Source organism: Macrobrachium nipponense, chromosome 47 (assembly GCF_015104395.2).
Source record: "Macrobrachium nipponense isolate FS-2020 chromosome 47, ASM1510439v2, whole genome shotgun sequence".
NCBI classification, from domain to species: domain Eukaryota; kingdom Metazoa; phylum Arthropoda; class Malacostraca; order Decapoda; family Palaemonidae; genus Macrobrachium; species Macrobrachium nipponense.
In genome coordinates this window covers 10,155,388-10,168,172 of record NC_087222.1, presented here as the reverse complement: position 1 = coordinate 10,168,172, position 12,785 = coordinate 10,155,388, and the positions used below count along the sequence as shown (strand labels likewise).

Below are 12,785 nucleotides of genomic sequence, written 5' to 3'. Positions count from 1 at the left end.
AAAAAAAAAAAAAAAAAAAAAAAAATTGAGTCAATTCTCAGTTTCAAATTGAGTAAAGCGAAAACACGCCGATCCGCACGTACGCTCTTCATCCTGAAATAAGATAAAGTTCATGACTCCTACAAATCTGAAAATAAGATATTTAAATACATGACTCATAAATCTGAAAAGAAGAAATTTAAATTCAGACACCTGGACCGATAATAGATTGAAATTCTTGTAGCTTAGATTTTTAACATGATTTTCTTTGAATACAAAATTTCATGAGCCGAGACTTGAACCTGTGGTGTTATGGTCACTAGTTAGCCACAGATCATACATCATGATGATCCATGTTGCCACTGTCTCACCGCGTTGAGGCCATGACCGTCGAGACAGTAGGGGACGTCAATGCCAAGGAAGGATCGGCCTGTCAAAGCCTCCCCTCCCCCAGTACTGTCACGGAACCCTAAACCGTGAGGCAAGCCCCTAACTAGTAAGGGCGAACCCTTCCTAGAAAGGGACTCCCGGAATCAACATTGATATGGGTTTCACACCATACCAATGCCAACCCCAGGTTTCTTTACTTGAAAGTAAAAGGGGTTCAAAAGTAGGAAGTAAAGTAAGAGGCGACTTATGCTCGTAGAGCCTGTTCCATTGTTAGTAAGTTTGATTTGGTCCAAGTCTTCAGCTATAAGTGGCAGCTAGCCAAAAGTAGTAACTGAAAACCCCTTCCTTCCTCACCCATTAACTTACAAATATAATTTTACACTAAAATTTCAACCATTACAAAATCTATATGTGCATCTATAAATTTAAGACACTTGGAACCGTGGAGAGTGAATCCAGAAATAAGATATTTAAATAGAACAAGGACTTAATCTGAAAATATATAAATATGAAAAAATTCTATATCGAAGAACAATCGAAGAACTCATCGAAGAACAATCGAAGAACAATTGAAGAACTCATCGAAGAATAATTGAAGAACAATCGAAGATCTTTAAGTCATATTTGCTCTTTCTTCACCACACTGCTTAGTGCCGTAATATTGCAGTCACTTCCAGCACAAATAGCACTACCTCACTCACTTCACCAGCACTGCTTAACTACTGACAAAATGTATGTACGCTTAACTACTAACACTGTTCATGTAACTACTAACACAAAATAATATATGTACAGAAACATTTCACCTACGTCTACCATAAACCCATCGACTCAAATTATTTCAATTCAATAATTTCCTATAAAAGAAACTTACCAAAATAATACTTTCTACTATCTGTACGCTATTTAGCATCAAATTATTAAATAAACCGAATATCTGCAAACTATTTGGCATTGAATAATTAAATTAACTATCTTCAAACTATTTAGCATCAAATGATTAAATGAACAATTAAAATATTAAGCGCCAAAATGATTAAATATACTTTTACTATCTACAAACTAGATATTCTCGATAGATTGAGTAAATTCAAAAATCTGAAAACTAGCTTATCTAGAAATAGGTTATGTAAATTAAATGAACCTGGAATATTGAATTAATCGGGAACGGGAAATAAGGTAATTAAATGGAACAATGACAATTCGGAAATAAGACACCTAAACTATATGAACCTGGAATAATGAGTGAATCCAGGAATAAGATACATGGATCAATGACTTGATCCGGAAAATTTAAATTAAATGAACTTTGAATAAAGAGTGAAATCGGAAGGATAAATGGAACAATGACTTAATCTGATTAGTGCCGTACTATTGCACTCACTTCACCAGTGCTGCTTACTGCACTCACTTCACAATCACGACTTAGTGCCATTCTATTTTAGTCAATTCATCACTGCTTCGTACTATTTCACTATTCACCAGCACTGCTTAACTACTAACACAAAAATATATGTACACAAATATTTCACCTCGTTTACCATAAACCTATTGATTCAAATTATTTCAGTTCCAGGATTTGATAAAGGGAACTTTACCAAAATAATAGTTTTGACTGCGCACAATATTTAGCATCAAGTGATGAAATAAACTGACTATCTGCAAACTAATTCGTGTCGAATAATTAAAGAAACTAACAATCCACAAACTATTTAGCATCGAATGATTAAATCCTCCATTATCTGTAAATTACTTATCCTCGAGATATAACTTAAATTTTCTGACTATCTGAAAACAATCTAGCCTCGAGAGATTAGACATACTTTAATTTTTTTAGTAGATAAATTCTTTGACTATCAGCTAACTATTTAGCCTTGAAAGAGAAAATACTTTCTTTGACAATCTAACTATTTAGCCTCAACGAGATGAAATAGTTTTTTCTTTTATCTTTTATAAAATAAATCGATAACTAGCTCTTCTACAAACCTCCAATCCATGTCAAAATCTGCAACGAGAACTTCAACCCTGTATTTAGGTCTTCAGAGTCAAAATAATCCAGTACAGTTTCCTGTAACAAAGATAAAATAATCTTAATTTGTTATCTCTCCAGGTGTCCATTAAAGCAGGCTTTTGGCATTGGAACATCACTTATTTTTATTTAATGAATTAAGAAAATGTTTGACCTTTATTTTAATGAAATGGTAATTAATAAGCATAAAGATTCTTTACCAGTTAATAACAATATGTTATAGCAATAAGTTTACCGACTACGAAAGATTAATACTAGAGAGAATGAGCTTCCCGAAATATACCTTATTTTGAAGAAATATATATTTATAATTTACTACTGCCATATTGGTATCAATTTTTAACCAATCTATTCATTCTTAAAGGAGTTGACCATGGGTGAATTCCGACTGAACACAAATGTGTTTGTGAAACTTCCAACAAAAATCAAATACCCAATTCACAGAGGACAGCACGTGCCCCTAATTCTTCAGAATAGGAATCATTTATCATCCACTTACACAAGCACAATCTGGGACGACAAAGTTCCCCAGAAGTGCAATACGTATATTAGAGGCATCCTAGTAAAAAAAAACAAACATTAAAGGAAAAAGGGAAGGCTTTTAATGGTATCCTCACCTAAATATCTACAGACGCCACTTTTTCGCAAACATTTGTAATGCACCCGCACTGCATAGACAAGCAATTTGTTTCTTCTGAGCAGCATTGATGATCCAGTACATCCTGAAACAAAAGTAAAAAATATTAATTTGCTGCTCTGATACAGGATTTCTATATAAAAATTTTTAAAAAATATTAGAGTTCAATTTTCATTAGACAAAAACATGACAAATGATGAAATAGATTATCCAATTAACAACACCAAGTTTACCGACTATTAAAGGTTAACACTTCAGAGAATTAGCTCAAAAATAACTCATTTGGTAAAATAATTATATTTGTATTTTACTGCAGTCTTATTCTTTTTAAGGGTTCACAAAGTTTGAAATCTGACCAGAAACAAACAAACATTTGTTGGAGAAGCTGCCCACAAACACTAAGTACCTGAAAGCCCCTTCCTTCCTCAGCCATTAACCTGACAAATAAAAGTAGAACCTACCAAAATTTCAACAGTAACAAAATCTACATTAGCATCTAACTCTATTGGTGCTAACCAACTTAAACTACTGCACTAAATTAAAAAACACCATTACTGCATAGCCTCAAACACTACACATACAATGAGATATTATAAAGTTTGTACCCAAACTATGAACCCATTGCCTCTAAGTTTTCTATAATTTCAGGATTTGCTCTAAAAATAAAACCTATTTAATGAAGTAATCAGTTTTAACTATCTTCAAATTATTTAGCCTAGGAAGATTAAAAAATATTTGACTATCCTCATAGTGCTCGTAGCAGGACCACAATTATAAAATTCTGTTTATTCATCAGATGTATTTGATCACATTGTAAATTCCACACTTATGTTTGATTTTCCGTACCATTAAAAATTCCACACTAGTTTGATTTTCCAGATCATTAAACACTGACACCATCACTGGTTGGAACAACGCAGATAAAAAACACTAGCAGGAGACATTTTATCAGTCCAGTCAAGCAGTCGACCAAACTCAACCTTCCCTCGGGAAGTGAAGGAAGCTATGCGCAGGTGGGATCATATCAGCAATCTTGGCAGTTTCATAGTCTTTCAGCCATGTCTCACCAATGGCAAAAATTGCCATAAAATTTTCAGTTAGCTAGTCTCCAATCTGAAGTGTTTGATTTCCTACCGATTGGATATTCACACTCATTTTAATTTTCTATTAGCAATCATTGCCATGATCTGTATAATCAGCAATCTTCTTCATTACATAATGTAAGGTTTTGCATTCTTTTGAGTTCAGTATATGACCATCTGATATTTGCAACCATGTAAATTTATACAGTTCAGTTCAATAGCAACAGTAATATTCTTTTGCTTCCTTCACCAAGATACACACATTTGTTTGATACGCTAATCACCACATACACATTAAACCATTCTCCTTCATTATCATCCTTATTGCAAGAATGATAGGTCACCGCCGCAGTGACTAGGTTAACCGCATTAACGGGGGTAGGGCAAAGTAAAAATAAAATTAGACCATCAATTCTCAGTTTCAAATTGAGTAAAGCGAAAATTAACCGCATTAACGGGGGTAGGGCAGAGTAAAAAAATTAGACCATCAATTCTCAGTTTCAAATTGAGTAGAGCAAAAATTAACCGCATTAACGGGGGTAGGGCAGAGTAAAAAAAAAATTAGACCGTCAATTCTCGGTTTCAAATTGAGTAAAGCGAAAACATGCCCGATCCGCACGTACGCTCTTCATCCTGAAAAAAGATAAAGTTTACGACTCCTACAAACCTGAAAAGAAGATATTTAAATACAAGACTCAAATCTGAAAAGAAGACATTTAAATTCAGACACCTGAACCGATAATAGATAGAAATTCTTGTAGCTTAGATTTTGTAACAGGATTTTCTTTTGAATACAAAATTTCATGAGCAGAGACTTGAACCTGTGGTGTTATGGTCACTAGTTAGCCACAGATCATACATCATGATGATCCATGTTGCCACTGTCTCACCGCGTTGAGGCCATGACCGTCGAGACAGTAGGGGACGTCAATGCCAAGGAAGGATCGGCCTGTCAAAGCCTCCCCTCCCCCAGTACTGTCACGGAACCCTAAACCGTGAGGCAAGCCCTAACTAGTAAGGGCGAACCCTTCCTAGAAAGGGACTCCCGGAATCAACATTAATATGGGTTTCACACCATACCAATGCCAACCCCAGGTTTCTTTACTTGAAAGTAAAAGGGGTTCAAAAGTAGGAAGTAAAGTAAGAGGCGACTTATGCTCGTAGAGCCTGTTCCATTGTTAGTAAGTTTGATTTGGTTCAAGTCTTCAGCTATAAGTGGCAGCTAGCCAAAAGTAGTATCTGAAAACTCCTTCCTTCCTCACCCATTAACTTAAATATAATTTTACACTAAAATTTCAACTGTTACAAAATCTACATGTGCATCTATAAATTTAAGACACGTGGAACCGTGGAGAGTGAATCCAGATATAAGATTTAAATAGAACAAGGACTTAATCTGAAATATATAATATGAAAAAATTCTATATCGAAGAACAATCTAAGAACTCATTGAAGAACTCATCGAAGAACAATTGAAGACTCATTGAAGAACTCATCGAACAATTGAAGAACTCATCAAAAGAACAATTGAAGACTCATTGATGAACTCATCGAAGAACAATTGAAGACTCATTGAAGAACTCATCGAAGAACAATTGAAGAACTCATCGAAGAACAATTGAAGACTCATTGAAGAACTCATCGAAGAACAATGAAGAAGAACTCATTGAAGAACTCATTGAAGAACAATTGAGGAAACTCATCGAAGAAACAATCGAAGAACTTTAAATTATATTTGCACTTTCTTCACCACACTGCTTAGTGCCGCAATATTGCCTCAATTCACGAGCACTGCTTAGTGCTGTTCTGTTGCAGTCACTTCCAGCACAAATAGCACTACCTCACTCACTTCACCAGCACTGCTTTGCACTCACTTCATCAGCACTGCTTAACTACTGACAAAATAATGTATGTACACTTAACTACTAACAAAATATATGTACACAAACATTTCACCTACGTCTACCCCATAAACCCATCGATTCAAATTATTTCAATTCAATGATTTCCTATAAGAAAAACTTACAAATTAATAGTTTTGACTATCTGAACACTAATTAGCATCAAATTATTAAATAAGCCGAATATCTGCAAACTATTTGGCATTGAATAATTAAATTAACTATCTTCAAACTATTTTGCATCGTATGATTAAATAGACAATCTAAAATATTTAGCGCCAAATAATTAGATATACTTTTACTATCTACAAACTACTTATCCTCGATAGATTGAAGAAATTATTCAAAAATCTGAAAACTGGCTTATCTAGAAATAGGTTATGTAAATTAAATGAACCTGGAATATTGAATTAATCGGCAACGGGAAATAAGGTAAATAAATGCAACAATGACAATTCGGAAATAAGACACTTAAACTATATGAACCTGGAATAATGAGTGAATCCAGAAATAAGATAATGGATCAATGACTTAATCCAGAAATTTTAAATTAAATGAACTTGGAATAAAGAGTGAATCCGGAAATAAGATAATTAAATGGAACTGACTTAATCCGGAAATAAGTTATATAAGTTCATGAAAAAACTATCAAAGTTCTACTAAGAACTCATTGAAGAACAATTGAACAATTTAAGTCATATTTGCCGTTTCCTCACCAGCACTGATTAGCGCCATCCTATTGCACTCACTTCACCCGTGCTACTTAGTGCTGTACTATTGCACTCACTTCACCCGTGCTGCTTAGTGCCGTACTATTTCACTCACTTCACCCGTGCTGCTTACTGCACTCTTCACAATCACGGCTTAGCGCCATACTATTGTTTTCACTTCATCACTGCTTCGCACTATTGCACTATTCACCAGCACTGCTTAACTACTAACACAATAAAAATATATGTACACAAATATTTCACCAACGTTTACCATAAACCTATTGATTCAAATTATTTCACTTCCAGGATTTGACAAAAAACTTTACCAAAATAATAGTTTTGACTGTGTGCACAATATTTAGCATCAAGTGATTAAAGAAACTAACAATCCACAAACTCTTTAGCATCGAATGTTTGAATCCTTTACTACTGTAAATTACTTTTCCTCGAGAGATTAAATAAATTCTCTGACTATCTGAAAACTATCTAGCCTCGAGAGATTAAATATATTTAAATTTTTTACTATCTCCAAACTATTCAGCCTAGAGATTAGATCAATTCTTTGACTATCAGCTAACTATTTAGCCTTGAAAGAGAAAATACTTTGACAGTCTAACTATTTAGCCTCAACGAGATAAATAGTTTCTTTTATAAAACAAATCGGTAACTAGCTCTTTTACAAACCTCCATTTCATGTCAAAATCTGCAACGAGAACTTCAACCCTGTATTTAAGTCTTCCGAGTCAAGATAATCCAGCACAGTTTCCTGTAACAAAGATAAAATCATCTTAATTTGTTATCTCTCCAGGTGTCCATTCAAGTAGGCTTTTGGCATTGGAACATCACTTATTTTTTTTAATGAATTAAGAAAATATTTGACCTTTATTTTAATGAAATGGTAATTAATAAGCATTATAAAGATTCTTTACCAGTTAATAACAAGGTTTTATTGCAATAAGTTTACCGACTACGAAAGATTAATACTAGAGAGAATGAGCTTCCCGAAATATAACTTATTTTGAAGAAATATATTTTATTTAATTTACTACTGCCATATTGGTATCAAATTTTAAACAATCTATTCATTCTTAAAGGAGTTGACCATGGGTGAATCCGACCAACACAAATGTGTTGGAGAAACTTCCAACAAAAACAAAAATCGAATACCCAATTCACAGAGGCCAGCACCTGCCCCTAATTCTTCAGAATATGAATCATTTACCATCCACTTACAAAAGTACAATCTGGGACGACAAAGTTCCCCAGAAGTGCAATACGTATATTAGAGGCATCTTAGTAAAAAAAGAAACATAAAGGAAAAAGGGAAGGCTTTTCATGGTATCCTCACCTAAATATCTACAGACACCACTTTTTCGCAAACATTTGTAATACACCCGCACTGCATAGACAAGCAGTTTGTTTCTTCTGAGCAGCAGAGATGATCCAGTACATCCTGAAACAAAAGAAAAATATTAATTTGCTGCTCTGATACAGGATTTCTATATAAAATGTTAAAAAAAATATTAGAGTTCTATTTTCATTAGACAAAAACATGACAAATGATGAAATTGATTATCCAATTAACAACACTAAGTTTACCGACTATTAAAGGTTAACACTTCAGAGAATTAGCTCAAAAATAACTAATTTGGTAAAATAATTATTTGTATTTTACTGCAGTCTTATTCTTTTTAAGGAGTTCACAAAGTTTGAAATCTGACCAGAAACACACAAACATTTGTTGGAGAAGCTGCCCACAAACACTAAGTACCTGAAAGCCCCTTCCTTCCTCAGCCATTAACCTGACTAATAAAAGTTGAACATTCCAAAATTTCAACAGTTATAAAATGTACATTAGCATCTAACTCTATTGGTGCTAACCAACTTGAACTATTGCACTAAATTAAAAAACACCAGTACTGCATAGCCTCAAACACTACACATACTAATGAGATATTATAAAGTTTGTACACAAACTATTGAACCCATTGCCTCAGTTTTTCTATAATTTCAGGATTTGCTGTAAAAATAAAACCTATTTAAAGTAATCAGTTTTAACTATCTTCAAATAATTTAGCCTAGGAAAATTTAAAAAAATATTTGACTATCTCCAAACTAACTAATATTGAAGGCTTATTCAGGTCCACCACCATTTCCATAGTGCTCGTAGCAGGACCACCATTATAAAATTCTCAGTTTATTCATCAGATGTATTTGATCACATTGCAAATTCCACACTTATGTTTGATTTTCCGTATCATTAAACACTGACACCTTCACTGGTTGGATCATCCATCCTAAGATTAAAATCAATGCAGATAAAAACACTAGCAGGAGACATTTTATCAGTCCAGTCAAGCAGTCTACCAAACTCTACCTTCCCTCGGGAAGTGAAGGAAGCTATGCGCAGGTGGGATCATATCAGCAATCTTGGCAGTTTCATCGTCTTTCAGCCATGTCTCACCAATGGCAAAATTGGCCATAAAATTTTCAGTTAGCAAGTCTCCAATCTGAAGTGTGATTTCCTACCGATTGGATATTCACACTCATTTTAATTTTCTATTAGCAATCATTGCCACGATCTGTATAATCAGCAATCTTCTTCATTACATAATCTAAGGTTTTGCATTCTTTTCGAGTTCAGTATATGACCATCTGATATTTGCAACCATGTAAATTTATACAGTTCATTTCAATAGCAACAGTAATATTCTTTTTTGTTTCCTTCCTTCACCAAGATACACATTCTTTGTGATACGCTAATCACCACATACACATCTAGACCATTCTCCTTCATTATCATCCTTATTGCAAGAATGATAGGTCACTGCCGCAGTCATTTTAGTACCCATAGTGACTAGGTTAACCGCATTAACGGGGGTAGGGCAGAGTAAAAAAAAATTAGACTGTCATTCTGTTTCAAATTGAGTAAAGCGATCCGCACGTACGCTCTTCATCCTGAAAAAAGATAAAGTTTACGACTTCTACAAACCTGAAAAGAAGATATTTAAATACATGACTCAAATCTGAAAAGATGACATTTAAATTCAGACACCTGGACCAATAATAGATTGAAATTCGTGTAGCTTAGATTTTGTAACAGATTTTCTTTGAATACAAAATTTCATGAGCAGAGACTTGAACCTGTGGGTTGTTTATGGTCACTAGTTAGCCACAGATCATACATGATGATGATCCATGTTGCCACTGTCTCACCGCGTTGAGGCCATGACCGTCGAGACAGTAGGGGGCGTCAATGCCAGGAAGGGATCGGCCTGTCAAAGCCTCCCCTCCCCCAGTACTGTCACGGAACCCTAAACCGAGGCAAGCCCCTAACTAGTAAGGGCGAACCCTTCCTAGAAAGGGATCCCGAAATCAACATTGATATGGGTTTTTCCACACCTTATAAAAAAAAATGCCAACCCAGGTTTCTTTACTTGAAAGTAAAAGGGGTTCAAAAGTAGGAAGTAAAGTAAGAGGCGACTTATGCTCGTAGAGCCTGTTCCATTGTTAGTAAGTTTGATTTGGTTCAAGTCTTCAGCTATAAGTGGCAGCTAGCCAAAAGTAGTATCTGAAAACTCCTTCCTTCCTCACCCATTAACTTAAATATAATTTTACACTAAAATTTCAACTGTTACAAAATCTACATGTGCATCTATAAATTTAAGACACGTGGAACCGTGGAGAGTGAATACAGATATAAGATATTTAAATGGAACAAGGACTTAATCTGAAAATATATAAATATGAAAAAATTCTATATCGAAGAACAATCTAAGAACAATCTAAGAACTCATCGAAGAACACATCGAAGAACTCATCGAGAACATCGAAGAACTCATCGAAGAACAATCGAAGAACCTCATCGAAGAACAATCGAAGAAACTCATCGAACGAACAATCGAAGAACTCATCGAAGAACAATCGAAGAACTCATCGATTTCAATCGAAGGAACAATGGAAAACTTTTAAAATTTTATTTGCACTTCTTCATCACACTGCTTAGTGCCGCAACAATATTGCATCAATTCACGAGCACTGCTTAGTGCTGTTCTGTTGCAGTCACTTCCAGCACAAATAGCACTACCTCACTCACTTCACCAGCACTGCTTTGCACTGTTGCACTCACTTCATCAGCACTGCTTAACTATTGACAAAATAATATATGTACACTTAACTAAGAAAAAAATTTATGTACAGAAACATCTACGTCTACCATAAACACATCGGCTCAAATTATTTCAATTCAATAATTTCCTATAAAAAAAACTTGCCAAAATAATATTTTTGAGTATCTGAAAACTATTTAGCATTAAATTATTAAACAGACTATCTGTAAGCTATTTAGTATTGAATGATTAAATAAACTGCCTATCTACAAATTATTTAAAGTCAAATAATTTAATACACTTTCACTATTTGCAAAGTACTAATCCTCGAGAGATTGAATAAATTCGAATATCTGAAAACTAATTTATCTGGATATAAGTTATTTAGATTAAATGAACCTGTAATGATGAGTGAATCTGGAAAGAAGGTAATTAAATGAAACAATAACTTAATCCGGAAATAAGATATTTAGATTAAATGAACCTTTAAATTAAATAAACCTGGAATAATGACTGAATCCGGAAATAAGATAATTAAATGGAACAATGACTTAATCCGGAAATAAGGTACCTAAATTCATGAAAAAACTATCAAAGAACTCCATAAAGAACAATCAAAGAACTCGTTGAAGAAAAATTGAAGAACTTTAGTCATATTTGCAGTTTCTCACCAGCCCCTGATTATTGCCATACTATTGCACTCACTTCACCCATGCTGCTTAGTGCCGTACTATTGCAGTCACTTGACAAGCATTGCTTGGTGCCGTACTATTGTGGTCACTTCACCAGCACAGATAGCACTACCTCCCCAAGATCCTTTATACACTAACCACCACATACACAAACCATATACACAAACCATATACACTAACCACCACATGCACAAACCAATCTCCTTCATTATCATTCTTATCGCAAGAAGGACAGGTCACCACCGCAGTGATTTTTCTAACCTTAGTGACTAGGTTAACCGCATTAACGGGGGTACGGCAGAGGAAAATAAATTAATAAGACTGTCAATTCTCTGTTTCAAACAGAGTAAAGAAGAGCTGTCATATTTGCACTTTCTTCACCACACTTAGTGCCATACTATTGTCTCACTTCATTAGCACTGCTTAGTGCCGTTCTATTGCATTCACTTCACCAGCACAAACAGCACTACCGCACTCACTTCACCAGCACTGCTTCACACTGTTGCTCACTTCACCAGCACTGCTTAACTACTGACAAAATAATGTATGTACACTAAACTACTAACAAAATAATATATGTAAAACATTTCACCTACGTCTACCATAAACCCATTGACTCAAATGGTTTCGATTCAAGGAACAATGACTTAATACGGAAATAAGATACTTAAACTATATGAACCTGGAATAAGAACCTGGAATAATGAGTGAATCCAGAAATAAGATTCATGGATCAATGACTTACTCCGGAAAACTGAAATTAAATGAACCTGGAATAATGAGTGAATCCGGAAATAACACAATTAAATGGAACATTGACTTAGAAATAATTTCTTTGAATGAACCTGGATTAATGAGTGAAAGAAGATAATTGAATGGAACAATAACCTAATCCGGAAATAACTTATCTAAATCCATGAAAACTATATCGAGCACTAATAAGAACAATCCAAGAACTTGCTGAATATCAATCAAAGCACTCTTAAGAACATCGAATAATTTAAGTCATATTTGCACTTTCTTCACCAGCGCTGCTTAGTGCCGAACTATTGCACTCACTTCACCAGCACTGCTTAACTAATAACAAACCCATCGACTCAAATTATTTCGATTCAAGGATTTCTTAAAAAAAAAATTACCAAAATTAGTTTTTACTATCTGCACACTATTTAGAATCAAGCTAAATAAACTGACCTTCTGCAAACTATTTATTGATGATAATAAACTACGTATCTGCAAACTATTTAGCATCG

At 34.3% G+C, this 12,785-nt stretch overlaps 2 long non-coding RNA genes across 4 annotated transcripts in view; one reads left to right on the top strand and one right to left on the bottom strand.

Annotated features, from left to right (window-relative positions):
• LOC135204699 (uncharacterized) overlaps positions 1-8,333 on the bottom strand; it is a 53,691-nt gene extending 45,358 nt beyond the window's left edge. The window contains exons 1-4 of one of the 2 annotated variants that reach the window (XR_010312303.1): positions 8,080-8,333; positions 7,416-7,497; positions 3,016-3,120; positions 2,356-2,437 (exon numbers count right to left, since the gene is read on the bottom strand). This is a non-coding gene — a long non-coding RNA (uncharacterized LOC135204699). The remainder of the gene's footprint in view (positions 1-2,355; positions 2,438-3,015; positions 3,121-7,415; positions 7,498-8,079) is intronic. The other variant, XR_010312302.1, reaches the window with a different exon arrangement.
• The window catches only part of LOC135204700 (uncharacterized), a 56,310-nt gene that overhangs the window by 35,263 nt on the left and 8,262 nt on the right, over positions 1-12,785 (top strand). The gene's annotated exons all lie outside the window — the stretch shown is intronic.